The sequence below is a fragment of the Oncorhynchus kisutch genome, linkage group LG17, assembly GCF_002021735.2.
Source record: "Oncorhynchus kisutch isolate 150728-3 linkage group LG17, Okis_V2, whole genome shotgun sequence".
Classification (NCBI taxonomy): domain Eukaryota; kingdom Metazoa; phylum Chordata; class Actinopteri; order Salmoniformes; family Salmonidae; genus Oncorhynchus; species Oncorhynchus kisutch.
In genome coordinates, this window is record NC_034190.2 from 14,204,652 (window position 1) to 14,230,300 (window position 25,649).

A 25,649-nucleotide genomic window follows, 5' to 3' on the forward strand; every position below is an offset into this window, starting at 1 on the left:
AACACGTAGTATTGGCTTGGAGAGAGGGAGCAGTGCTCTGCCACGTAGTATTAGCTTGGAGAGAGGGAGCAGTGCTCTAACATGTAGTATTGGCTTGGAGAGAGGGAGCAGTGCTCTACCACGTAGTATTGGTTTGGAGAGAGGGAGCAGTGCTCTAACACGTAGTATTGGCTTGGAGAGAGGGAGCAGTGCTCTAACACGTAGTATTGGCTTGGAGAGAGGGAGCAGTGCTCTACCACGTAGTATTGGCTTGGAGAGAGGGAGCAGTGCTCTAACACGTAGTATTGGCTTGGAGAGAGGGAGCAGTGCTCTACCACGTAATATTGGCTTGGAGAGAGGGAGCAGTGCTCTAACACGTAGTATTGGCTTGGAGAGAGGGAGCAGTGCTCTACCACGTAGTATTGGCTTGTAGAGAGGGATCAGTGCTCTACCACGTAGTAATGGCTTGGAGAGTGGGAGCAGTGCTCTACCACGTAGTATTGGCTTGTAGAGAGGGAGCAGTGCTCTACCAGTAGTATTGGCTTGTAGAGAGGGAGCAGTGCTCTACCACGTAGTATTGGCTTGGAGAGAGGGAGCAGTGATCTACCACGTAATATTGGCTTGAAGAGAGGGAGCAGTGCTCTAACACGTAGTATTGGCTTGGAGAGAGGGAGCAGTGCTCTAACACGTAGTATTGGCTTGGAGAGAGGGAGCAGTGCTCTAACACGTAGTATTGGCTTGGAGAGAGGGAGCAGTGCTCTAGTATTGGCTTGGAGAGAGAGAGCGGTGCTCTACCACGTAGTATTGGCTTGGAGAGAGGGAGCAGTGCTCTAACACGTAGTATTGGCTTGGAGAGAGGGAGCAGTGCTCTAACACGTATTATTGACTTGGAGAGAGGGAGCAGTGCTCTACCACGTAGTATTGGCTTGGAGAGAGGGAGCAGTGCTCTACCACGTAGTATTGGCTTGGAGAGAGGGAGCAGTGCTTTACCACGTAATATTGGCTTGGAGAGAGGGAGCAGTGCTCTAACACGTAGTATTGGCTTGGAGAGAGGGTAGCAGTGCTCTACCACGTAATATTGGCTTGGAGAGAGGGAGCAGTGCTCTACCACGTAATATTGGCTTGGAGAGAGGGAGCAGTGCTCTACCACGTAATATTGGCTTGGAGAGAGGGAGCAGTGCTCTAACACGTAGTATTGGCTTGGAGAGAGGGAGCAGTGCTCTACCACGTAGTATTGGCTTGTAGAGAGGGAGCAGTGCTCTACCACGTAGTATTGGCTTGGAGAGAGAGAGCAGTGCTCTACCACGTAGTATTGGCTTGTAGAGAGGGAGCAGTGCTCTACCACGTAGTATTGGCTTGTAGAGAGGGAGCAGTGATCTACCACGTAATATTGGCTTGGAGAGAGGGAGCAGTGCTCTAACACGTAGTATTAGCTTGGAGAGAGGGAGCAGTGCTCTAACACGTAGTATTAGCTTGGAGAGAGGGAGCAGTGCTCTACCACGTAGTATTGGCTTGGAGAGAGGGAGCAGTGCTCTAACACGTAGTATTGACTTGGAGAGAGGGAGCAGTGCTCTAACACGTAGTATTAGCTTGGAGAGAGGGAGCAGTGCTCTAACACGTAGTATTAGCTTGGAGAGAGGGAGCAGTGCTCTAACACGTAGTATTGACTTGGAGAGAGGGAGCAGTGCTCTAACACGTAGTATTAGCTTGGAGAGAGGGAGCAGTGCTCTAACACGTAGTATTAGCTTGGAGAGAGGGAGCAGTGCTCTAACACATAGTATTGGCTTGGAGAGAGGGAGCAGTGCTCTAACACGTAGTATTAGCTTGGAGAGAGGGAGCAGTGCTCTAACACGTAGTATTGGCTTGGAGAGAGGGAGCAGTGCTCTAACACGTCGTATTAGCTTGGAGAGAGGGAGCAGTGCTCTAACACATAGTATTAGCTTGGAGAGAGGGAGCAGTGCTCTACCACGTAGTATTGGCTTGGAGAGAGGGAGCAGTGCTCTAACACGTAGTATTGACTTGGAGAGAGGGAGCAGTGCTCTAACACATAGTATTGGCTTGGAGAGAGGGAGCAGTGCTCTAACACGTAGTATTAGCTTGGAGAGAGGGAGCAGTGCTCTAACACATAGTATTAGCTTGGAGAGAGGGAGCAGTGCTCTAACACGTAGTATTGACTTGGAGAGAGGGAGCAGTGCTCTAACACGTAGTATTAGCTTGGAGAGAGGGAGCAGTGCTCTAACACGTAGTATTAGCTTGGAGAGAGGGAGCAGTGCTCTAACACGTAGTATTGGCTTGGAGAGAGGGAGCAGTGCTCTAACACATAGTATTAGCTTGGAGAGAGGGAGCAGTGCTCTAACACGTAGTATTGGCTTGGAGAGAGGGAGCAGTGCTCTAACACGTAGTATTGGCTTGGAGAGAGGGAGCAGTGCTCTACCACGTAATATTGGCTTGGAGAGAGGGAGCAGTGCTCTAACACGTAGTATTGGCTTGGAGAGAGGGAGCAGTGCTCTACCACGTAGTATTGGCTTGTAGAGAGGGATCAGTGCTCTACCACGTAGTATTGGCTTGGAGAGAGGGAGCAGTGCTCTACCACGTAGTATTGGCTTGTAGAGAGGGAGCAGTGCTCTACCACGTAGTATTGGCTTGTAGAGAGGGAGCAGTGCTCTACCACGTAGTATTGGCTTGGAGAGAGGGAGCAGTGATCTACCACGTAATATTGGCTTGAAGAGAGGGAGCAGTGCTCTAACACGTAGTATTGGCTTGGAGAGAGGGAGCAGTGCTCTAACACGTAGTATTGGCTTGGAGAGAGGGAGCAGTGCTCTAACACGTAGTATTGGCTTGGAGAGAGGGAGCAGTGCTCTAGTATTGGCTTGGAGAGAGAGAGCGGTGCTCTACCACGTAGTATTGGCTTGGAGAGAGGGAGCAGTGCTCTAACACGTAGTATTGGCTTGGAGAGAGGGAGCAGTGCTCTAACACGTATTATTGACTTGGAGAGAGGGAGCAGTGCTCTACCACGTAGTATTGGCTTGGAGAGAGGGAGCAGTGCTCTACCACGTAGTATTGGCTTGGAGAGAGGGAGCAGTGCTTTACCACGTAATATTGGCTTGGAGAGAGGGAGCAGTGCTCTAACACGTAGTATTGGCTTGGAGAGAGGTAGCAGTGCTCTACCACGTAATATTGGCTTGGAGAGAGGGAGCAGTGCTCTACCACGTAATATTGGCTTGGAGAGAGGGAGCAGTGCTCTACCACGTAATATTGGCTTGGAGAGAGGGAGCAGTGCTCTAACACGTAGTATTGGCTTGGAGAGAGGGAGCAGTGCTCTACCACGTAGTATTGGCTTGTAGAGAGGGAGCAGTGCTCTACCACGTAGTATTGGCTTGGAGAGAGAGAGCAGTGCTCTACCACGTAGTATTGGCTTGTAGAGAGGGAGCAGTGCTCTACCACGTAGTATTGGCTTGTAAAGAGGGAGCAGTGATCTACCACGTAATATTGGCTTGGAGAGAGGGAGCAGTGCTCTAACACGTAGTATTAGCTTGGAGAGAGGGAGCAGTGCTCTAACACGTAGTATTAGCTTGGAGAGAGGGAGCAGTGCTCTACCACGTAGTATTGGCTTGGAGAGAGGGAGCAGTGCTCTAACACGTAGTATTGACTTGGAGAGAGGGAGCAGTGCTCTAACACGTAGTATTAGCTTGGAGAGAGGGAGCAGTGCTCTAACACGTAGTATTAGCTTGGAGAGAGGGAGCAGTGCTCTAACACGTAGTATTGACTTGGAGAGAGGGAGCAGTGCTCTAACACGTAGTATTAGCTTGGAGAGAGGGAGCAGTGCTCTAACACGTAGTATTAGCTTGGAGAGAGGGAGCAGTGCTCTAACACATAGTATTGGCTTGGAGAGAGGGAGCAGTGCTCTAACACGTAGTATTAGCTTGGAGAGAGGGAGCAGTGCTCTAACACGTAGTATTGGCTTGGAGAGAGGGAGCAGTGCTCTAACACGTCGTATTAGCTTGGAGAGAGGGAGCAGTGCTCTAACACATAGTATTAGCTTGGAGAGAGGGAGCAGTGCTCTACCACGTAGTATTGGCTTGGAGAGAGGGAGCAGTGCTCTAACACGTAGTATTGACTTGGAGAGAGGGAGCAGTGCTCTAACACATAGTATTGGCTTGGAGAGAGGGAGCAGTGCTCTAACACGTAGTATTAGCTTGGAGAGAGGGAGCAGTGCTCTAACACATAGTATTAGCTTGGAGAGAGGGAGCAGTGCTCTAACACGTAGTATTGACTTGGAGAGAGGGAGCAGTGCTCTAACACGTAGTATTAGCTTGGAGAGAGGGAGCAGTGCTCTAACACGTAGTATTAGCTTGGAGAGAGGGAGCAGTGCTCTAACACGTAGTATTGGCTTGGAGAGAGGGAGCAGTGCTCTAACACATAGTATTAGCTTGGAGAGAGGGAGCAGTGCTCTAACACGTAGTATTGGCTTGGAGAGAGGGAGCAGTGCTCTAACACGTAGTATTAGCTTGGAGAGAGGGAGCAGTGCTCTAACACATAGTATTAGCTTGGAGAGAGGGAGCAGTGCTCTAACATGTAGTATTAGCTTGGAGAGAGGGAGCAGTGCTCTAACACGTAGTATTGGCTTGGAGAGAGTGAGCAGTGCTCTAACACGTAGTATTAGCTTGGAGAGAGGGAGCAGTGCTCTAACACATAGTATTGACTTGGAGAGAGGGAGCAGTGCTCTACCATGTTGCCGTGGCTTGGAGAGAGGGAGCAGTGCTCTACCACGTAGTATTGGCTTGGAGAGAGGGAGCAGTGCTCTAACACGTAGTATTAGCTTGGAGAGAGAGAGCAGTTCTCTAACACATAGTAATGGCTTGGAGAGAGGGAGCAGGGCTCTACCACGTAGTATTGGCTTGGAGAGAGGGAGCAGTGCTCTAACACGTAGTATTAGCTTGGAGAGAGGGAGCACTTCTCTAACACGTAGTAATGGCTTGGAGAGAGGGAGCAGTGCTCTAACACGTAGTATTGGCTTGGAGAGAGGGAGCAGTGCTCTACTACGTTGCCGTGGCTTGGAGAGAGGGAGAGCGGTGCTCTAACACGTAGTATTGGCTTGGAGAGAGGGAGCAGTGCTCTACCACGTAGTATTGGCTTGGAGAGAGGGAGCAGTGCTCTAGTATTGGCTTGGAGAGAGAGAGCGGTGCTCTACCACGTAGTATTGGCTTGGAGAGAGGGAGCAGTGCTCTAACACGTAGTATTGGCTTGGAGAGAGGGAGCAGTGCTCTAACACGTATTATTGACTTGGAGAGAGGGAGCAGTGCTCTACCACGTAGTATTGGCTTGGAGAGAGGGAGCAGTGCTCTGCCACGTAGTATTGGCTTGGAGAGAGGGAGCAGTGCTCTACCACGTTGCCGTGGCTTGGAGAGAGGGAGCAGTGCTCTACCACGTTGCCGTGGCTTGGAGAGAGGGAGCAGTGCTCTACCACGTAATATTGGCTTGGAGAGAGGGAGCAGTGCTCTAACACGTAGTATTGGCTTGGAGAGAGGTAGCAGTGCTCTACCACGTAATATTGGCTTGGAGAGAGGGAGCAGTGCTATACCACGTAATATTGGCTTGGAGAGAGGGAGCAGTGCTCTACCACGTAATATTGGCTTGGAGAGAGGGAGCGGTGCTCTAACACGTAGTATTGGCTTGGAGAGAGGGAGCAGTGCTCTACCACGTAGTATTAGCTTGGAGAGAGGGAGCAGTGCTCTAACACGTAGTATTAGCTTGGAGAGAGGGAGCAGTGCTCTACCACGTAGTATTGGCTTGGAGAGAGGGAGCAGTGCTCTAACACGTAGTATTGACTTGGAGAGAGGGAGCAGTGCTCTAACACGTAGTATTAGCTTGGAGAAAGGGAGCAGTGCTCTAACACGTAGTATTAGCTTGGAGAGAGGGAGCAGTGCTCTAACACGTAGTATTGACTTGGAGAGAGGGAGCAGTGCTCTAACACGTAGTATTAGCTTGGAGAGAGGGAGCAGTGCTCTAACACGTAGTATTAGCTTGGAGAGAGGGAGCAGTGCTCTAACACGTAGTATTGGCTTGGAGAGAGGGAGCAGTGCTCTAACACGTAGTATTAGCTTGGAGAGAGGGAGCAGTGCTCTAACACGTAGTATTGGCTTGGAGAGAGGGAGCAGTGCTCTAACACGTAGTATTAGCTTGGAGAGAGGGAGCAGTGCTCTAACACGTAGTATTGGCTTGGAGAGAGGGAGCAGTGCTCTAACACGTAGTATTAGCTTGGAGAGAGGGAGCAGTGCTCTAACACGTAGTATTGGCTTGGAGAGAGGGAGCAGTGCTCTAACACGTAGTATTAGCTTGGAGAGAGGGAGCAGTGCTCTAACACATAGTATTGACTTGGAGAGAGGGAGCAGTGCTCTACCATGTTGCCGTGGCTTGGAGAGAGGGAGCAGTGCTCTACCACGTAGTATTGGCTTGGAGAGAGGGAGCAGTGATCTACCACGTAATATTGGCTTGGAGAGAGGGAGCAGTGCTCTAACACGTAGTATTGGCTTGGAGAGAGGGAGCAGTGCTCTAACACGTAGTATTGGCTTGGAGAGAGGGAGCAGTGCTCTAACACGTAGTATTGGCTTGGAGAGAGGGAGCAGTGCTCTACCTCGTAGTATTGGCTTGGAGAGAGGGAGCAGTGCTCTACCACGTAGTATTGGCTTGGAGAGAGGGAGCAGTGCTCTGCCTCGTAGTATTAGCTTGGAGAGAGAGAGCGGTGCTCTACCACGTAGTATTGGCTTGGAGAGAGGGAGCAGTGCTCTACCACGTAGTATTGGCTTGGAGAGAGGGAGCAGTGCTCTAACACGTAGTATTGGCTTGGAGAGAGGGAGCAGTGCTCTAACACATAGTATTGGCTTGGAGAGAGGGAGCAGTGCTCTAACACGTAGTATTGGCTTGGAGAGAGAGAGCGGTGCTCTACCACGTATTATTGGCTTGGATTGAGGGAGCAGTGCTCTACCACGTAGTATTGGCTTGGAGAGAGGGAGCAGTGCTCTAACACGTAGTATTGGCTTGGAGAGAGGGAGCAGTGCTCTGCCACGTAGTATTGACTTGGAGAGAGGGAGCAGTGCTCTACCACGTAGTATTGGCTTGGAGAGAGGGAGCAGTGCTCTGCCTCGTATTATTAGCTTGGAGAGAGAGAGCGGTGCTCTACCACGTAGTATTGGCTTGGAGAGAGGGAGCAGTGCTCTAACACGTAGTATTGGCTTGGAGAGAGGGAGCAGTGCTCTGCCACGTAGTATTAGCTTGGAGAGAGGGAGCAGTGCTCTAACATGTAGTATTGGCTTGGAGAGAGGGAGCAGTGCTCTACCACGTAGTATTGGTTTGGAGAGAGGGAGCAGTGCTCTAACACGTAGTATTGGCTTGGAGAGAGGGAGCAGTGCTCTAACACGTAGTATTGGCTTGGAGAGAGGGAGCAGTGCTCTACCACGTAATATTGGCTTGGAGAGAGGGAGCAGTGCTCTAACACGTAGTATTGGCTTGGAGAGAGGGAGCAGTGCTCTACCACGTAGTATTGGCTTGTAGAGAGGGATCAGTGCTCTACCACGTAGTATTGGCTTGGAGAGAGGGAGCAGTGCTCTACCACGTAGTATTGGCTTGTAGAGAGGGAGCAGTGCTCTACCACGTAGTATTGGCTTGTAGAGAGGGAGCAGTGCTCTACCACGTAGTATTGGCTTGGAGAGAGGGAGCAGTGATCTACCACGTAATATTGGCTTGAAGAGAGGGAGCAGTGCTCTAACACGTAGTATTGGCTTGGAGAGAGGGAGCAGTGCTCTAACACGTAGTATTGGCTTGGAGAGAGGGAGCAGTGCTCTAACACGTAGTATTGGCTTGGAGAGAGGGAGCAGTGCTCTACCACGTAGTATTAGCTTGGAGAGAGGGAGCAGTGCTCTACCACGTAGTATTGGCTTGGAGAGAGGGAGCAGTGCTCTACCTCGTAGTATTGGCTTGGAGAGAGGGAGCAGTGCTCTACCACGTAGTATTGGCTTGGAGAGAGGGAGCAGTGCTCTGCCTCGTAGTATTAGCTTGGAGAGAGAGAGCGGTGCTCTACCACGTAGTATTGGCTTGGAGAGAGGGAGCAGTGCTCTACCACGTAGTATTGGCTTGGAGAGAGGGAGCAGTGCTCTAACACGTAGTATTGGCTTGGAGAGAGGGAGCAGTGCTCTAACACGTAGTATTGGCTTGGAGAGAGAGAGCGGTGCTCTACCACGTAGTATTGGCTTGGAGAGAGGGAGCAGTGCTCTACCACGTAGTATTGGCTTGGAGAGAGGGAGCAGTGCTCTAACACGTAGTATTGGCTTGGAGAGAGGGAGCAGTGCTCTGCCACGTAGTATTAGCTTGGAGAGAGGGAGCAGTGCTCTAACATGTAGTATTGGCTTGGAGAGAGGGAGCGGTGCATTCTACTGCCAATGTTTGTTTATGGAGATTGCATGACTGTGTGCTCGATTTGTATATACTTGTCATCAACAGGTTTGGCTGAAATAGCCGAATACACAAATTTGAGTGGGTGTCCACATACTCTTGGAGTCGTGCACTATAAAGGGAATAGGGTGCCATTTGGGATGTAGCCTCTGAACTACAAACCTGCCCGGCTCGATCCCACCTATTTTGCTGACACACAGGTTAGGGCCTGGAGATCTGGAGTGCAGCAGGGATCAATAGAGATGACAGCCTCAGCGCGGCTGCTCTCCTCCTCTCCCCCCACTGGGGTGCTCTGGCGAATTGAGGGCAAACGTCTCCGGGCTTGGGTGGCTGCCAGCTCAAAACGCCATGACAGGTTCACTGCAGATTCTCCTTCCACCCCTCTCTTAACCATACCTGGTACCCACCGATTAAATGTTTAATTTTCCAGAGTTGAGGCATTGGGGTGATGGATATTGATGAACTGGCAATTTGCAGTGTCACCCCCCTCACCCCTGCCCCTCTCACCCCTCTCCCTCCTGTCCGTCCCCGGCCCTGTCCCCTGACCTCTCCTACTTTGACTCAGTGCTGTGCTGTGACTCCAACATGAGGCTTTCTAGTCAGGCAGCCTGCTAATCAGCTGTCTCACAGGCAGCCTAAAGCCCAGACGTGTCCAAGCTTTTTCTCACACACATCACAATGGCCTTGTCATGGAATAGAACATGACTGTCTCGTGTTATGTGATCTGACATCTGCAGCCTTGACATACACTGAGTCTACTGCTCTTTCCATGACATAGACCAACCAGATGAATCCAGGTGAAAGCTATGATCCCTTATTGATGTCACTTGTTAAATCCACTTCAATGAGTGTAGATGAAGGGGAGGAGACAGGTTAAATAAGGAATTTTAAGCCTTGAGACAATTAAGACATGGATTGTGTACATGTGCCATTGAGGGGGAATGTGCAAAACCAAAGATTTAAGTGCTTTTGAACAAGGGGATGGTAGTAGGTTCCAGGCGCACCGGTTTGTGTGAAGAATTGCAACTCTGCTGGGTTTGTCACACGCAAACAGTTTCCCGTGTGTGTCAAGAATGGTCTACCACCCAAAGGACATCCAGTCAACTTGGCACAACTGTGGGAAGCATTAGAGTCAACATGGGCAAGCTTCCCTGTGGAACGCTTTCGACACAATATAAAGTCCATTACCCAACAAATAGAGGCTGTTCTGAGGGCAAAAGGAGGGTGCAATTTAATATCACGAAGGTGTTCCTAATGTTTGGCATACTCCGTGTATATTCTCACATAGACATCTCCATTTTTGTCAGATTCAACAGATACTCTCCATTCCAGAGCTTTAGTTCATACCCTAAATAGCCTTCCACAGATGTTACCCATAGTATAGCTGTCTGAACTACCACACTTTTGCCATGACACTTTTGAACTCTAAAAGTGTTGGTTCTGAAAGAGGTCAGCAAATATGGTTAATTATGCAATAGGTGGGTCTAATCATGGATGCTGATTTGGTTAAGACCGCAGACAAGAGAAGACAGCCTTTAACTTAAGACTCAGTGGTGTCTGTATTATGTTGCCTCTTTAACCTAAACTAATTACATGCCGCTACCATGGCTGAAGTCTCTGCCTGCCCTGTCTCTGCTACTACCATGGCTGAAGTCTCTGCCGCTACCATGGCTGAAGTCTCTGCCTGCCCTGTCTCTGCCACTACCATGGCTGAAGTCTCTGCCGCTACCATGGCTGAAGTCTCTGCCTGCCCTGTCTCTGCCACTACCATGGCTGAAGTCTCTGCCGCTACCATGGCTGAAGTCTCTGCCTGCCCTGTCTCTGCCACTACCATGGATGAAGTCTCTGCCTGCCCTGTCTCTGCCACTACCATGGCTGAAGTCTCTGCCTGCCCTGTCTCTGCCACTACCATGGCTGAAGTCTCTGCCACTACCATGGATGAAGTCTCTGCCTGCCCTGTCTCTGCCACTACCATGGCTGAAGTCTGCCTGCCCTGTCTCTGCCACTACCATGGCTGAAGTCTGCCTGCCCTGTCTCTGCCACTACCATGGCTGAAGTCTCTGCCTGCCCTGTCTCTGCCACTACCATGGCTGAAGTCTGCCACTACCATGGCTGAAGTCTCTGCCTGCCCTGTCTCTGCCACTACCATGGATGAAGTCTCTGCCTGCCCTGTCTCTGCCACTACCATGGCTGAAGTCTCTGCCTGCCCTGTCTCTGCCACTACCATGGCTGAAGTCTCTGCCACTACCATGGCTGAAGTCTCTGCCTGCCCTGTCTCTGCCACTACCATGGCTGAAGTCTCTGCCTGCCCTGTCTCTGCCACTACCATGGCTGAAGTCTCTGCCTGCCCTGTCTCTGCCACTACCATGGCTGAGGTCTCTGCCTGCCCTGTCTCTGCCACTACCATGGCTGAAGTCTGCCTGCCCTGTCTCTGCTACTACCATGGCTGAAGTCTGCCTGCACTGTCTCTGCCACTACCATGGCTGAAGTCTGCCTGCACTGTCTCTGTCACTACCATGGCTGAAGTCTCTGCCACTACCATGGCTGAAGTCTCTGCCTGCCCTGTCTCTGCCACTACCATGGCTGAAGTCTCTGCCTGCCCTGTCTCTGCCATTACCATGGCTGAAGTCTGCCTGCACTGTCTCTGCCACTACCATGGCTGAAGTCTGCCTGCACTGTCTCTGCCACTACCATGGCTGAAGTCTCTGCCACTACCATGGCTGAAGTCTCAGCCTGCCCTGTCTCTGCCACTACCATGGCTGAAGTCTCTGCCTGCCCTGTCTCTTCCATTACCATGGCTGAAGTCTGCCTGCACTGTCTCTGCCACTACCATGGCTGAAGTCTCTGCCTGCCCTGTCTCTGCCACTACCATGGCTGAAGTCTCTGCCTGCCCTGTCTCTGCCACTACCATGGCTGAAGTCTGCCTGCCCTGTCTCTGCTACTACCATGGCTGAAGTCTGCCTGCACTGTCTCTGCCACTACCATGGCTGAAGTCTGCCTGCACTGTCTCTGCCACTACCATGGCTGAAGTCTCTGCCACTACCATGGCTGAAGTCTCTGCCTGCCCTGTCTCTGCCACTACCATGGCTGAAGTCTCTGCCTGCCCTGTCTCTGCCACTACCATGGCTGAAGTCTCTGCCACTACCATGGCTGAAGTCTCTGCCACTACCATGGCTGAAGTCTCTGCCTGCCCTGTCTCTGCCACTACCATGGCTGAAGTCTGCCTGCACTGTCTCTGCCACTACCATGGCTGAAGTCTGCCTGCCCTGTCTCTGCCACTAACATGGCTGAAGTCTCTGTCTGCCCTGTCTCTGCCACTACCATGGCTGAAGTCTGCCTGCCCTGTCTCTGCCACTACCATGGCTGAAGTCTCTGCCTGCCCTGTCTCTGCCACTACCATGGCTGAAGTCTGCCTGCCCTGTCTCTGCCACTACCATGGCTGAAGTCTCTGCCTGCCCTGTCTCTGCCACTACCATGGCTGAAGTCTCTGCCACTACCATGGATGAAGTCTCTGCCTGCCCTGTCTCTGCCACTACCATGGCTGAAGTCTCTGCCTGCCCTGTCTCTGCCACTACCATGGCTGAAGTCTCTGCCTGCCCTGTCTCTGCCACTACCATGGCTGAGGTCTCTGCCTGCCCTGTCTCTGCCACTACCATGGCTGAAGTCTGCCTGCCCTGTCTCTGCTACTACCATGGCTGAAGTCTGCCTGCACTGTCTCTGCCACTACCATGGCTGAAGTCTGCCTGCACTGTCTCTGCCACTACCATGGCTGAAGTCTCTGCCTGCCCTGTCTCTGCCACTACCATGGCTGAAGTCTCTGCCTGCCCTGTCTCTGCCACTACCATGGCTGAAGTCTGCCTGCCCTGTCTCTGCTACTACCATGGCTGAAGTCTGCCTGCACTGTCTCTGCCACTACCATGGCTGAAGTCTGCCTGCACTGTCTCTGCCACTACCATGGCTGAAGTCTCTGCCACTACCATGGCTGAAGTCTCTGCCTGCCCTGTCTCTGCCACTACCATGGCTGAAGTCTCTGCCTGCCCTGTCTCTGCCACTACCATGGCTGAAGTCTCTGCCACTACCATGGCTGAAGTCTCTGCCACTACCATGGCTGAAGTCTCTGCCTGCCCTGTCTCTGCCACTACCATGGCTGAAGTCTGCCTGCACTGTCTCTGCCACTACCATGGCTGAAGTCTGCCTGCCCTGTCTCTGCCACTAACATGGCTGAAGTCTCTGTCTGCCCTGTCTCTGCCACTACCATGGCTGAAGTCTGCCTGCCCTGTCTCTGCCACTACCATGGCTGAAGTCTCTGCCTGCCCTGTCTCTGCCACTACCATGGCTGAAGTCTGCCTGCCCTGTCTCTGCCACTACCATGGCTGAAGTCTCTGCCTGCCCTGTCTCTGCCACTACCATGGCTGAAGTCTCTGCCACTACCATGGATGAAGTCTCTGCCTGCCCTGTCTCTGCCACTACCATGGCTGAAGTCTCTGCCTGCCCTGTCTCTGCCACTACCATGGCTGAAGTCTCTGCCTGCCCTGTCTCTGCCACTACCATGGCTGAGGTCTCTGCCTGCCCTGTCTCTGCCACTACCATGGCTGAAGTCTGCCTGCCCTGTCTCTGCTACTACCATGGCTGAAGTCTGCCTGCACTGTCTCTGCCACTACCATGGCTGAAGTCTGCCTGCACTGTCTCTGCCACTACCATGGCTGAAGTCTCTGCCACTACCATGGCTGAAGTCTCTGCCTGCCCTGTCTCTGCCACTACCATGGCTGAAGTCTCTGCCTGCCCTGTCTCTGCCATTACCATGGCTGAAGTCTGCCTGCACTGTCTCTGCCACTACCATGGCTGAAGTCTGCCTGCACTGTCTCTGCCACTACCATGGCTGAAGTCTCAGCCTGCCCTGTCTCTGCCACTACCATGGCTGAAGTCTCTGCCTGCCCTGTCTCTTCCATTACCATGGCTGAAGTCTGCCTGCCCTGTCTCTGCCACTACCATGGCTGAAGTCTCTGCCTGCCCTGTCTCTTCCATTACCATGGCTGAAGTCTGCCTGCCCTGTCTCTGCCACTACCATGGCTGAAGTCTCTTTTTTTATTTTTTTTTATTTCACCTTTATTTAACCAGGTAGGCTAGTTGAGAACAAGTTCTCATTTGCAACTGCGACCTGGCCAAGATAAAGCATAGCAGTGTGAGCATACAACAAAGAGTTACACATGGAGTAAACAATTAACAAGTCAATAACACAGTAGAAAACGAAGGGGGGGTCTATATACAATGTGTGCAAAAGGCATGAGGAGGTAGGCAAATAATTACAATTTTGCAGATTAACACTGGAGTGATAAAAGATCAGATGGTCATGTACAGGTAGAGATATTGGTGTGCAGAAGAGCAGAAAAGTAAATAAATAAAAACAGTACGGGGATGAGGTAGGTGAAAAGGGTGGGCTATTTACCAATAGACTATGTACAGCTGCAGCGATCGGTTAGCTGCTCAGATAGCTGATGTTTGAAGTTGGTGAGGGAGATGAAAGTCTCCAACTTCAGCGATTTTTGCAATTCGTTCCAGTCACAGGCAGCAGAGTACTGGAACGAAAGGCGGCCAAATGAGGTGTTGGCTTTAGGGATGATCAGTGAGATACACCTGCTGGAGCGCGTGCTACGGATGGGTGTTGCCATCGTGACCAGTGAGCTGAGATAAGGCGGAGCTTTACCTAGCATAGACTTGTAGATGACCTGGAGCCAGTGGGTCTGGCGACGAATATGTAGCGAGGGCCAGCCGACTAGAGCATACAAGTCGCAGTGGTGGGTAGTATAAGGTGCTTTAGTGACAAAACGGATGGCACTGTGATAGACTGCATCCAGTTTGCTGAGTAGAGTGTTGGAAGCCATTTTGTAGATGACATCGCCGAAGTCGAGGATCGGTAGGATAGTCAGTTTTACTAGGGTAAGTTTGCCGGCTTGAGTGAAGGAGGCTTTGTTGCGGAATAGAAAGCCGACTCTCTCTCTGCCTGCCCTGTCTCTGCCACTGCCATGGCTGAAGTCTGCCTGCCCTGTCTCTGCCACTACCATGGCTGAAGTCTCTGCCACTACCATGGCTGAAGTCTGCCTGCCCTGTCTCTGCCACTACCATGGCTGAAGTCTGCCTGCCCTGTCTCTGCCACTACCATGGCTGAAGTCTGCCTGCCCTGTCTCTGCCACTACCATGGCTGAAGTGCTTTAGCAGTGATTTAAGGGTCAGCCACAAGCAACACAAACACTCCCTAAGGGCGTTGTGTCCTCTTGAGACTCATCCTAAGTGTTCTGTTTTAGAGTTGACCTGAAAGAGACCTCAGTAAAGGAACAACATAGCATCTCATGTGTCGGCACAGTTCAGGACCAGCAATAATACTTCTTATTTAGCAGATGTTTTCAGTTTCATCCAATGTTACTTTTACTTAAGACAGCTATTGAAAGAACAACAACAACTGCAAGAAGGAAACAACCAATAAAGACTAGATCAAGTATTGACACAATGTTCTTTGTCATAAATAGCAGGTTCGCGAAGCAATTCAAGCACTTAGACTACACCACACGCAGGTGTTCAAGGTGTTGTTGCCATTCACTAGAGAAGGACATGGTAATGGGTTAGGAAATATCATTTGTGAGAAGGCTGTGTTACTCCATACAAAATGGACAATGGCTCCATTCCTGTCTCTATGTGTTAGTGCTGAGCTATTAACCAACATTCTTCATTTTTTGGGTTATTAAACAACCGACGTCAGTTCAATTACCTGAATTCTATTTAGTTCGTTTTTTTGTGAGCCCAATGCGACGTTTCTCTAGAGAGATATCAAATCATTCACGAGAGAAATGAAGAACTACTTTGAACACTGGGTGCAAGGGAGTTGTAGTTTTCAATAAGCAAATATTCAACCTAGTTTGGCGCAGAAACGTGGTAATTAGCTACAATGACCATTACGCCTGTTTTTTCCCACTCTGGCGTAGAAGGATCAGAGAAGAGACGGCGAAGCGAGAGGTTTCACTCTCTCCAAAATCTGTACAAAATAAGCCCAGTTCATTTCTAGGGCTTATTTTGGACCTAAGCTTGTCGCCTGTCTTCTTGCCTTTTGGACAACAACTCTCATTGTTAGGGCGGAGACATGAGCCATGTCGTCATTATATACAGATCTCTGGATGGACACACTTTTACGCCTGGAAGAGGACACAACACAATGACGAGAGAGGGATATAGACCGTTTGTGATAAGTTAGCCTTATCTACTTTAAAGAACTAGTAAAATGATTTCAAGGAACTAGTAAAATGATTTTGTCAGACAGCTCTGCAGTGTACTTAAGCTAGGCAGGTTAGCTAAATAAATCAAATCAAATGTTATTGGTCGCATACACATATTTAGCAGATGTTATTGGTCGCATACACATATTTAGCAGATGTTATTGGTCGCATACACATATTTAGCAGATGTTATTGGTCGCATACACATATTTAGCAGATGTTATTGGTCGCATACACATATTTAGCAGATGTTATTGGTCGCATACACATATTTAGCAGATGTTATTGGTCGCATACACATATTTAGTAGATGTTATTGGTCGCATACACATATTTAGCAGATGTTATTGGTCGCATACACATATTTAGCAGATGTTATTGGTTGCATACACATATTTAGCAGATGTTATTGGTCGCATACACATATTTAGCAGATGTTATTGGTCGCATACACATATTTAGCAGATGTTATTGGTCGCATACACATATTTAGCAGATGTTATTGGTCGCATACACATATTTAGCAGATGTTATTGGTCGCATACACATATTTAGCAGATGTTATTGGTCGCATACACATATTTAGCAGATGTTATTGTGGGTGTAGTGAAATGCTTGTGTTCCTAGCTCCAGCAGTGCAGTAGTATTGAACAATACACACAAATCTAAAAATTAAAATATTAATATATTAATATTATGATGAGCAATATCTGAGTCCGAAGTATAAATATAAACGCAACATGTAAAGTGTTGCTCCCATGTTTCATGAGCTGAAATGAAAGATCCCAGCTCAAAAACCTGATTTCTCTCAAATTTTGTGCACAATTTTGCTTACATCCCTGTTACTGAGCATTTCTCGTTTGCCAAGACAATCTATCCACCTGACAGGTGTGACATGATCATCACACAGGTGCACCTTGTGCTGGGGACAATAGAATGCCTCTCTAAAATGTGCAGTTTTGTCACACAACACAAGCCACAGATGTCTCAAGTTTTGAGGGAGCGTGCAATTGGCATGCTGACTGCAGGTAAGTCCACCAGAGCGTTTGCCAGGCAATTGAATGTTAATTTCTCTACCATAAGCCACCTCCAACTTAATTTGAGAGATTTTGGCAGTACGTCCAACCGGCCTCACAATCACAGACCACGTATGGAGTCGCGTGGGGGTGAGCGGTTTACTGATGTCGACGTTGTGGACAGAGTGCCCCATGGTGGCGGTGGGGTGATGGTATAGGCAGGAATAAGCTACGGACAATGAACACAATTGCATTTTATAGATGGTCATTTGAATGCACAGAAATACCATGACGACATCCTGAATCCCATTGTGAGGCCCATTCTTTAAAAATGTTTGGTATCTGTGACCAACAGATGTATATCTGTATTCCCAGTCATGTGAAATCCATAGATTAGGGCCTACTAAATGTTTTTCAAATAACTGATTTCCAAATATGAACTGTAACTTGAATTGTTCTATGTTGTGTTTATATTTTTGTTTAGTATATATGTGATGGACAGTATGTATCGACATTATGGACAGGATACGGATAGAATATTTGGTATAATAGTATGACTAAAGACAGTACAGTATGGGGAGCACATAGATAACATTAGATGGTCTGGCTGACTGGCTGCTACTGCCTGGGCAGAGATAGGATGATGGCGTTAAGGCTGCTACTGCCTGGGCAGAGATAGGATGATGGCGTTAAGGCTGCTACTGCCTGGGCAGAGATAGGATGATGACGTTAAGGCTGCTACTGCCTGGGCAGAGATAGGATGATGTCGTTAAGGCTGCTACTGCCTGGGCAGAGATAGGATGATGGCGTTAAGGCTGCTACTGCCTGGGCAGAGATAGGATGATGTCGTTAAGGCTGCTACTGCCTGGGCAGAGATAGGATGATGGCGTTAAGGCTGCTACTGCCTGGGCAGAGATAGGATGATGGCGTTAAGGCTGCTACTGCCTGGGCAGAGATAGGATGATGTCGTTAAGGCTGCTACTGCCTGGGCAGAGATAGGATGATGGCGTTAAGGCTGCTACTGCCTGGGCAGAGATAGGATGATGGCGTTAAGGCTGCTACTGCCTGGGCAGAGATAGGATGATGGCGTTAAGGCTGCTACTGCCTGGGCAGAGATAGGATGATGTCGTTAAGGCTGCTACTGCCTGGGCAGAGATAGGATGATGGCGTTAAGGCTGCTACTGCCTGGGCAGAGATAGGATGATGGCGTTAAGGCTGCTACTGCCTGGGCAGAGATAGGATGATGGCGTTAAGGCTGCTACTGCCTGGGCAGAGATAGGATGATGACGTTAAGGCTGCTACTGCCTGGGCAGAGATAGGATGATGGCGTTAAGGCTGCTACTGCCTGGGCAGAGATAGGATGATGTCGTTAAGGCTGCTACTGCCTGGGCAGAGATAGGATGATGACGTTAAGGCTGCTACTGCCTGGGCAGAGATAGGATGATGACGTTAAGGCTGCTACTGCCTGGGCAGAGATAGGATGATGACGTTAAGGCTGCTACTGCATGGGCAGAGATAGGATGATGACGTTAAGGAATGAAAAATAAAGTAATCAGTAATTTACACAACTGAAATATTTTATTATTTCATATTAATTTCCTATTTCTCTATTGATGTCTACCCAATGTAGACCTGACAGAGACAATGGGATACTTTACATGTTTCGGCAATGGAATGTTCACTATTTTTGGCTTTAGAAGGTCCATTAAAAAGCTCTAAAATCATTGTAATGCCATTATTTCATAATGCATTTAATGTTCAAAAACACGACGAAAACAAACCGACCTCAAAAAGCACTAGTCGCTCAGCACTGCTACAGTATGTGTGACAGAGCATGGTGTCCACATGCCATATGCCACAGATTGTGGGTCAGGATATAAGAATAAGTGGTACATTAGCGTTCTAGGTCACTGATAAAGTCCAAGTGAAGCCTTGACTCGTGTTTAGGTGATCAGCAGGGAACTGACCTAACAATGTCCTCTCCCTTGAATTCCAAGCTACAAGACACTCTTGAGCAGATAGAGGTATGTAGGAGCTTTTCTTTTCTCTTTGTTCTTATTTTTCATTTGAAGTGGAGTGGAAATCCACCCTACCTTCAGTATTTTTATGCTTTATTGAGACCGTAATAAAAAGGTGGGAGAGGCTGAGCGTTGAGAAGAGGCCACAAGGGTTGAACCCTGGTCTCCGGTGAGGAGGCATACATGTGCTTATTGCTGGATGTGTTCCATCACGGCTCTTTACACATAGGAGCTTTTCTTACTATTTCTATTGATTGAGTACACTGTGATTTGTCACACATCTCAAAGGTTGTTTGATACTAAACATATTAAATATTCCATGTCATTTTCTTAATGCCGACATCTAAAAAGAGAGAAGAAGTGTTTTGTCTTGAAATTTTGAGTTGTTATTTTTCAGGTCTCCCTGTTACATATTGACTTATTCAAAAAGCCATTACTGCTAGAATGGTAAACATAGTTAATATTATCCATTTAATTAAAGCCATATTTTAATAATTATGTCTGGAGAATGGTATTCAGTGCAATTTTCCAACATGCACGCTTAGGGAGGTTCATTACCTGGGGTCCATGTGAATGTATGACGTGCGCGCATGTACGCACACACACGCCGACACATAGCTTGACTGTGAGTAAATGCACTCCTCTGAGAGCTCATGGTCACACACACACACACACACACACACACACACACACACACACACACACACACACACACACACACACACACACACACACACACACACACACACACACACAGAGCGAGAGCGACACCTTCCCTGCTGTGAGCGGTGTCTTGGTCTCAACATTGATCTGCTGGATAGATGTAATTTGGAAGTCTTGCGTGGAGCTCCTCCTGGTAGCTTTAGCTCTGTGAATCCTAAAAAAAAATTTCTCATCATGCTCTCTAATCTTGCTTTCTCTACCATACATAAGACTCCTCTCTCAACCCGGGCCTCTATGGAAATGCAATGTAGCTAGCCATCTGAATAAAACAAATTGGTGTAAATTCACCAATCATATTTTACTGTTAGCACCACCCTCTTTTCAGTCTGTCATAGTTACTGTAATATAGATAGATCCGTTCATGTACATATAAACTCAGCAAAAAAAGAAACCCCCCCTTTTTCAGGACCCTGTCTTTCAAAGATAATCCGTAAAAATCCAAATACCTTCACAGACCTTCATTGTAAAGGGTTTAAACACTGTTTCCCATGCTTGTCCAATGAACCATGAACAATTAATGAACATGCACCTGTGGAACAGTCGTTAAGACATTAACAGCTTACAGTCGGTAGGCAATTAAGGTCACAGTTATGAAAACTTAGGACACTAAAGAGGCCTTTCTACTGACTCTGAAAAACACCAAAAGAAATATGTCCAGGGTCCCTGCTCATCTGCGTGAATGTGTCTTAGGCATGCTGCAAGGATGCATGAAGACTGCAGATGTGGCCAGGGCAATAAATTGCAATGTCCGTACTGTGAGACGCCTAAGACAGCGCTACAGGGAGACAGGACGGACAGCTGATCGTCCTCGCAGTGGCAGACCACGTGTAACAACACCTGTACTGGATCGGTACATCCGAACATCACACCTGCGGGACAGGCACAGGATGGCAACAACTGCCCGAGTTACACCAGGAACGCACAATCCCTCCATCAGTGCTCAGACTGTCCGCAATAGGCTGAGAGAGGCTGGACTGAGGGCTTGTAGGCCTTTTGTAAGGCAGGTCCTCACCAGACATCACTGGCAACAGTGTCGCCTATGGGCACAAACCCACCGTCGCTGGACCAGACAGGACTGGCGAAAAGTGCTTTTCACTGACGAATCGTAGTTTTGTCTCACCAGGGGTGATGGTCGGATTAGCGTTTATCGTCGAAGGAATGAGCGTTACACCGAGGGCTGAACTCTGGAGCGGGATTGATTTGGAGGGACACATCATTTCTGTTAGTCACATGTCTGTGGAACTTGTTCAGTTTATGTCTCAGTTGTTGAATCTTGTTATGTTCATACAAATATTTACACATGTTAAGTTTGATGAAAATAAATGCAGTTGACAGTAAGAGGACGTTTATTTTTTTGCTGAGTTTATATTCATAACTAGAAAGTATTTGGTATTTGGAAAAAAGTCTCAAAGTACATTGAACATACTGTACTGTAATTTATACAATTTGTAGAATGTACAGTATTTTGGTTTCTCAAATGAAACTTCCGTAGTGTGATATTACTTTATAATTTACTTTCTCTACTTTCCATTGTTAGACAGAAGTACATTAGCTACATTTTCTGCCGTAAATAAAATGTAGTCTTCTTCATCCTTCGACCCGACCTGTCTCCCTGTATTTATCTCAGCCAGCAGCTCTGTTTAACATCAATGGTGGGGCTCCTTTGACCTTGGGGGAGGCTGAGTGCGTATCTCTCTTCCCCCTGGTTCTCCCTGGCTCTCTGTGACTGACATGTAGCCTGCGTCCCAAATGCCAGCCAATTCTTTACATAGTGCACTACTTTTGACCAGAGGTATTTGGGTCTGGTCAAAAGTAGTATACTATATAGGGAATAGTATACAATTCGGGACGCTGGCTTAAAGACAGCGGCCTCAGCCCTCCGCTATGGCAGCTGTTGCTAATTGTCTTGGCCCTAGGAGTTGATTCATGTCCAAATCCCTGGTCTTAACACTTCTAATCCCTCTCTCCTCCATCCCTCCCTCCCTTCCCCTCCTCCTCTACCCACCCAACAGGAGCAGCTGGATGTGGCCCTGTCCAAAACCTGCAAGCACTTTGACGTCTCCCACTACACCAGAGTTCAGCTGGCGTACACCGTCTTGGGAAAGAGCCAGGTGAGAGATCCATCCTCTGTCAACAGATATCTGCTCTGCTCTGACGGCTTCTGTCCTCATCATTTTGTATTCCAGTCCCCACTTTCTCTCCCCCTCTTCTGTCTATATTGTTCTCCCTCCCCGACGCCTCTTTTTTTCCCACAATGTCTCTCTCTCTCTCTCTCTATATCTCTCTAGCTCTCTCTCTCTCTCTCTCTCTCTCTCTCTCTCTCTCTCTCTCTCTATCTCTATACCTGTCCAGTGGTGGAAAAGTACGCAATTGTCAGTAAAAATAAAGATCCCTTAACTGAATGACTCAAGTAAAAGTGAAAATCACTCAGTAAAATACCACTTGAGTAAAATTCTAAAAGTATTTAGTTTTAAATATACTTAAATATCAAAAGTAAATGTAATTGTGAAAATATACTGAAGTATCAAAGTAAAAGTATAAATAATTTAAAATTCCTTATATTAAGCAAACCAGTCGGAACATTTTTCTTCTTTTTTAAATGTACGGATAATCAGGGGCACACTCCAACACTCAGACATCATTTTCAAACAAACAATTTGTGTTTAGTGAGTCCACCAGATCAGAGACATTAGGGATGACCAGGGATGTTCTCTTGATAAGTGTGTGAATTGGACCATTTTCCTGTCCTGCTAAGCATTCAAAATGTAATGAGTACTTTTGGGTGTCAGGGAAAATGTATGGAGTAAAAAGTATATTATTTTCTTTAGGAATGTAGTGAAGTAAAAGTAGTCAAAAATATCAATAGAAAAGTGCAGATAGCCCAAAAAACTCCTTAAGTAGTACTTTAAAGTATTTTTACTTAAGTACTTTAAAACACTGCCTGTCTCCCTTCTCTCTCAGTTGATGTGTGGTGATTAATTTCTGAGTCACCCCCCTTTCCTCTGTATTGTACTCCCTGTTTCTCTCTCCTCTCTCCTTCTCTCCTCTATCCCTCTCTCCTCTATCCCTCTCTCCTCTATCCTTCTCTCCTCTATCCCTCTCTCCTCTATCCCTCTCTCCTCTATCCTTCTCTCCTCTATCCCTCTCTCCTCTATCCTTCTCTCCTCTATCCCTCTCTCCTCTATCCTTCTCTCCTCTCTCCTTCTCTCCTCTATCCCTCTCTCCTCTATCCCTCTCTCCTCTATCCTTCTCTCCTCTATCCCTCTCTCCTCTATCCTTCTCTCCTCTATCCCTCTCTCCTCTATCCTTCTCTCCTCTCTCCTTCTCTCCTTCTCTCCTCTATCCCTCTCTCCTCTATCCTTCTCTCCTCTCTCCTTCTCTCCTTCTCTCCTCTATCCTTCTCTCCTCTCTCCTTCTCTCCTTCTCTCCTCTATCCCTCTCTCCTCTATCCTTCTCTCCTCTATCCCTCTCTCCTCTCTCCTTCTCTCCTTCTCTCCTCTATCCCTCTCTCCTCTCTCCTTCTCTCCTTCTCTCCTCTATCCCTCTCTCCTCTATCCTTCTCTCCTCTATCCCTCTCTCCTCTATCCTTCTCTCCTCTATCCCTCTCTCCTCTATCCTTCTCTCCTCTCTCCTTCTCTCCTTCTCTCCTCTATCCCTCTCTCCTCTATCCTTCTCTCCTCTCTCCTTCTCTCCTTCTCTCCTCTATCCCTCTCTCCTCTATCCTTCTCTCCTCTCTCCTCTCCTTCTCTCCTCTATCCCTCTCTCCTCTATCCTTCTCTCCTCTCTCCTTCTCTCATTCTCTCCTCTATCCCTCTCACCTCTATCCCTCTCTCTCCTCTCTCCTTCTCTCCTCTATCCCTCTCTCCTTCTCTCCTCTCTCCTTCTCTCCTCTCTCCTTCTCTCCTTCTCTCCTCTATCCTTTTCTCCTCTCCTTCTCTCATTCTCTCCTCTATCCCTCTCTCCTCTATCTCTCTCTCTCCTTTATCCCTCTCTCCTCTATCCCTCTCTCTCCTCTCTCCTTCTCTCCTCTCTCCTTCTCTCCTCTCTCCTCTATCCCTCTCTCTCCTCTATCCCTCTCTCCTCTATCCCTCTCTCCTCTATCCCTGTCCTTCCTCTATCCCTCTCTCTCCTCTCTCCCCCTCTCTCATTTCTCTCTTTGTCTCTCTGTCTGTCTCTATCTTTCTGTCTGTCTCTGTCTGTCTCTCTGTATCTCTGTCTGTCTCTGTCTCTCTGTCTCTGTCTCTCTCTCTCTCTGTGGATCAGGAGTGATGAGTCATACCTGGGTTAATATTATTCTCCTCATGCTGAGGGAAGTGTCTTGTAGTTTTTACACTGTCTTCTCCCCCCACTACCAACACGGAATCACAGATCTGTAATCCCTAGTAAAGCTTTTCCATTATCACTAGTAAAGCTCCCCACCCAACTGTCTGCAAGATGGTATATTTGTTCTAAATGCTTTGTTCAGGGGACTGTCAGTGTCTGGACTAAATGCTTTGTTCAGGGGACTGTCAGTGTCTGGACTAAATGCTTTGTTCAGGGGACTGTCAGTGTCTGGACTAAATGCTTTGTTCAGGGGACTGCCAGTGTCTGGACTAAATGCTTTGTTCAGGGGACTGTCAGTGTCTGGACTAAATGCTTTACACAGGGGACTGTCAGTGTCTGGACTAATTGCTTTACTCAGGGGACTGTCAGTGTCTGGACTAAATGCTTTACACAGGGGACTGTCAGTGTCTGGGCTAAATGCTTTGTTCAGGGGACTGTCAGTGTCTGGACTAAATGCTTTGTTCAGGGGACTGTCAGTGTCTGGACTAAATGCTTTGTTCAGGGGACTGTCAGTGTCTGGACTAAATGCTTTGTTCAGGGGACTGTCAGTGTCTGGACTAAATGCTTTGTTCAGGGGACTGTCAGTGTCTGGACTAAATGCTTTACACAGGGGACTGTCAGTGTCTGGACTAATTGCTTTACTCAGGGGACTGTCAGTGTCTGGACTAAATGCTTTGTTCAGGGGACTGTCAGTGTCTGGACTAAATGCTTTGTTCAGGGGACTGTCAGTGTCTGGACTAAATGCTTTGTTCAGGGGACTGTCAGTGTCTGGACTAATTGCTTTGTTCAGGGGACTGTCAGTGTCTGGGCTAAATGCTTTACTCAGGGGACTGTCAATGTCTGGACTAAATGCTTTGTTCAGGGGACTGTCAGTGTCTGGACTAAATGCTTTGTTCAGGGGACTGTCAGTGTCTGGACTAAATGCTTTGTTCAGGGGACTGTCAGTGTCTGGACTAAATGCTTTACACAGGGGACTGTCAGTGTCTGGACTAAATGCTTTACACAGGGGACTGTCAGTGTCTGGACTAAATGCTTTACACAGGGGACTGTCAGTGTCTGGACTAATTGCTTTACTCAGGGGACTGTCAGTGTCTGGACTAAATGCTTTGTTCAGGGGACTGTCAGTGTCTGGACTAAATGCTTTGTTCAGGGGACTGTCAGTGTCTGGACTAATTGCTTTGTTCAGGGGACTGTCAGTGTCTGGGCTAAATGCTTTATTCGGGGGACTGTCAGTGTCTGGACTAAATGCTTTGTTCAGGGGACTGTCAGTGTCTGGACTAAATGCTTTGTTCAGGGGACTGTCAGTGTCTGGACTTAACATTTCTATTCAAGGTTTTAAGTATTCTAACATTTGTCATTTTGATTTGCCGTAACAAAAAATGTATCAACCTCTACAAAAATGAAATATTATCCACATAATGATTTGACATGTCTTGTTGCTGCGGGATTATTTTCTGTGTGTCAGTCTGACTCAGTAACTGTGTGAAGGATGAAGTGAAGACCACCCCACAGTGCTCTCTGGAGCGACCTGCCTTCCCGGGAGACAGATAGCAACACTGGGAAAGAATTCCTGTTGGCCAATCAAATGTCTATTTACCAACTGATCAAAACAATACACTGTATAATGATGGTGATGAATGAAAGAGGTTAGTTAGAGAAGCCATATAGAGATTGTCTACCAATTCCCATGCCATGTGTATTTCTCCCATTTACGGAGCTACTCATGTGGAAAACAAAAACATGATGACGTGATGATCAGTGTCTCTGTATGATTGACAGCCCTCAGCCATGAGGCGAGAGTGGCCCTTAGCTTCAGAGACTGAGTCATCTGCAGATCATCAGCTTTTTAGAGTAGGCTATCCACAATCACAATGGTT

The 25,649-nt window shown here is 48.2% G+C and overlaps 1 pseudogene; it reads left to right on the plus strand.

Moving 5' to 3' along the window:
* Positions 1-25,649, plus strand: part of LOC109908451 (syndetin-like) — a 349,878-nt pseudogene that overhangs the window by 122,239 nt on the left and 201,990 nt on the right.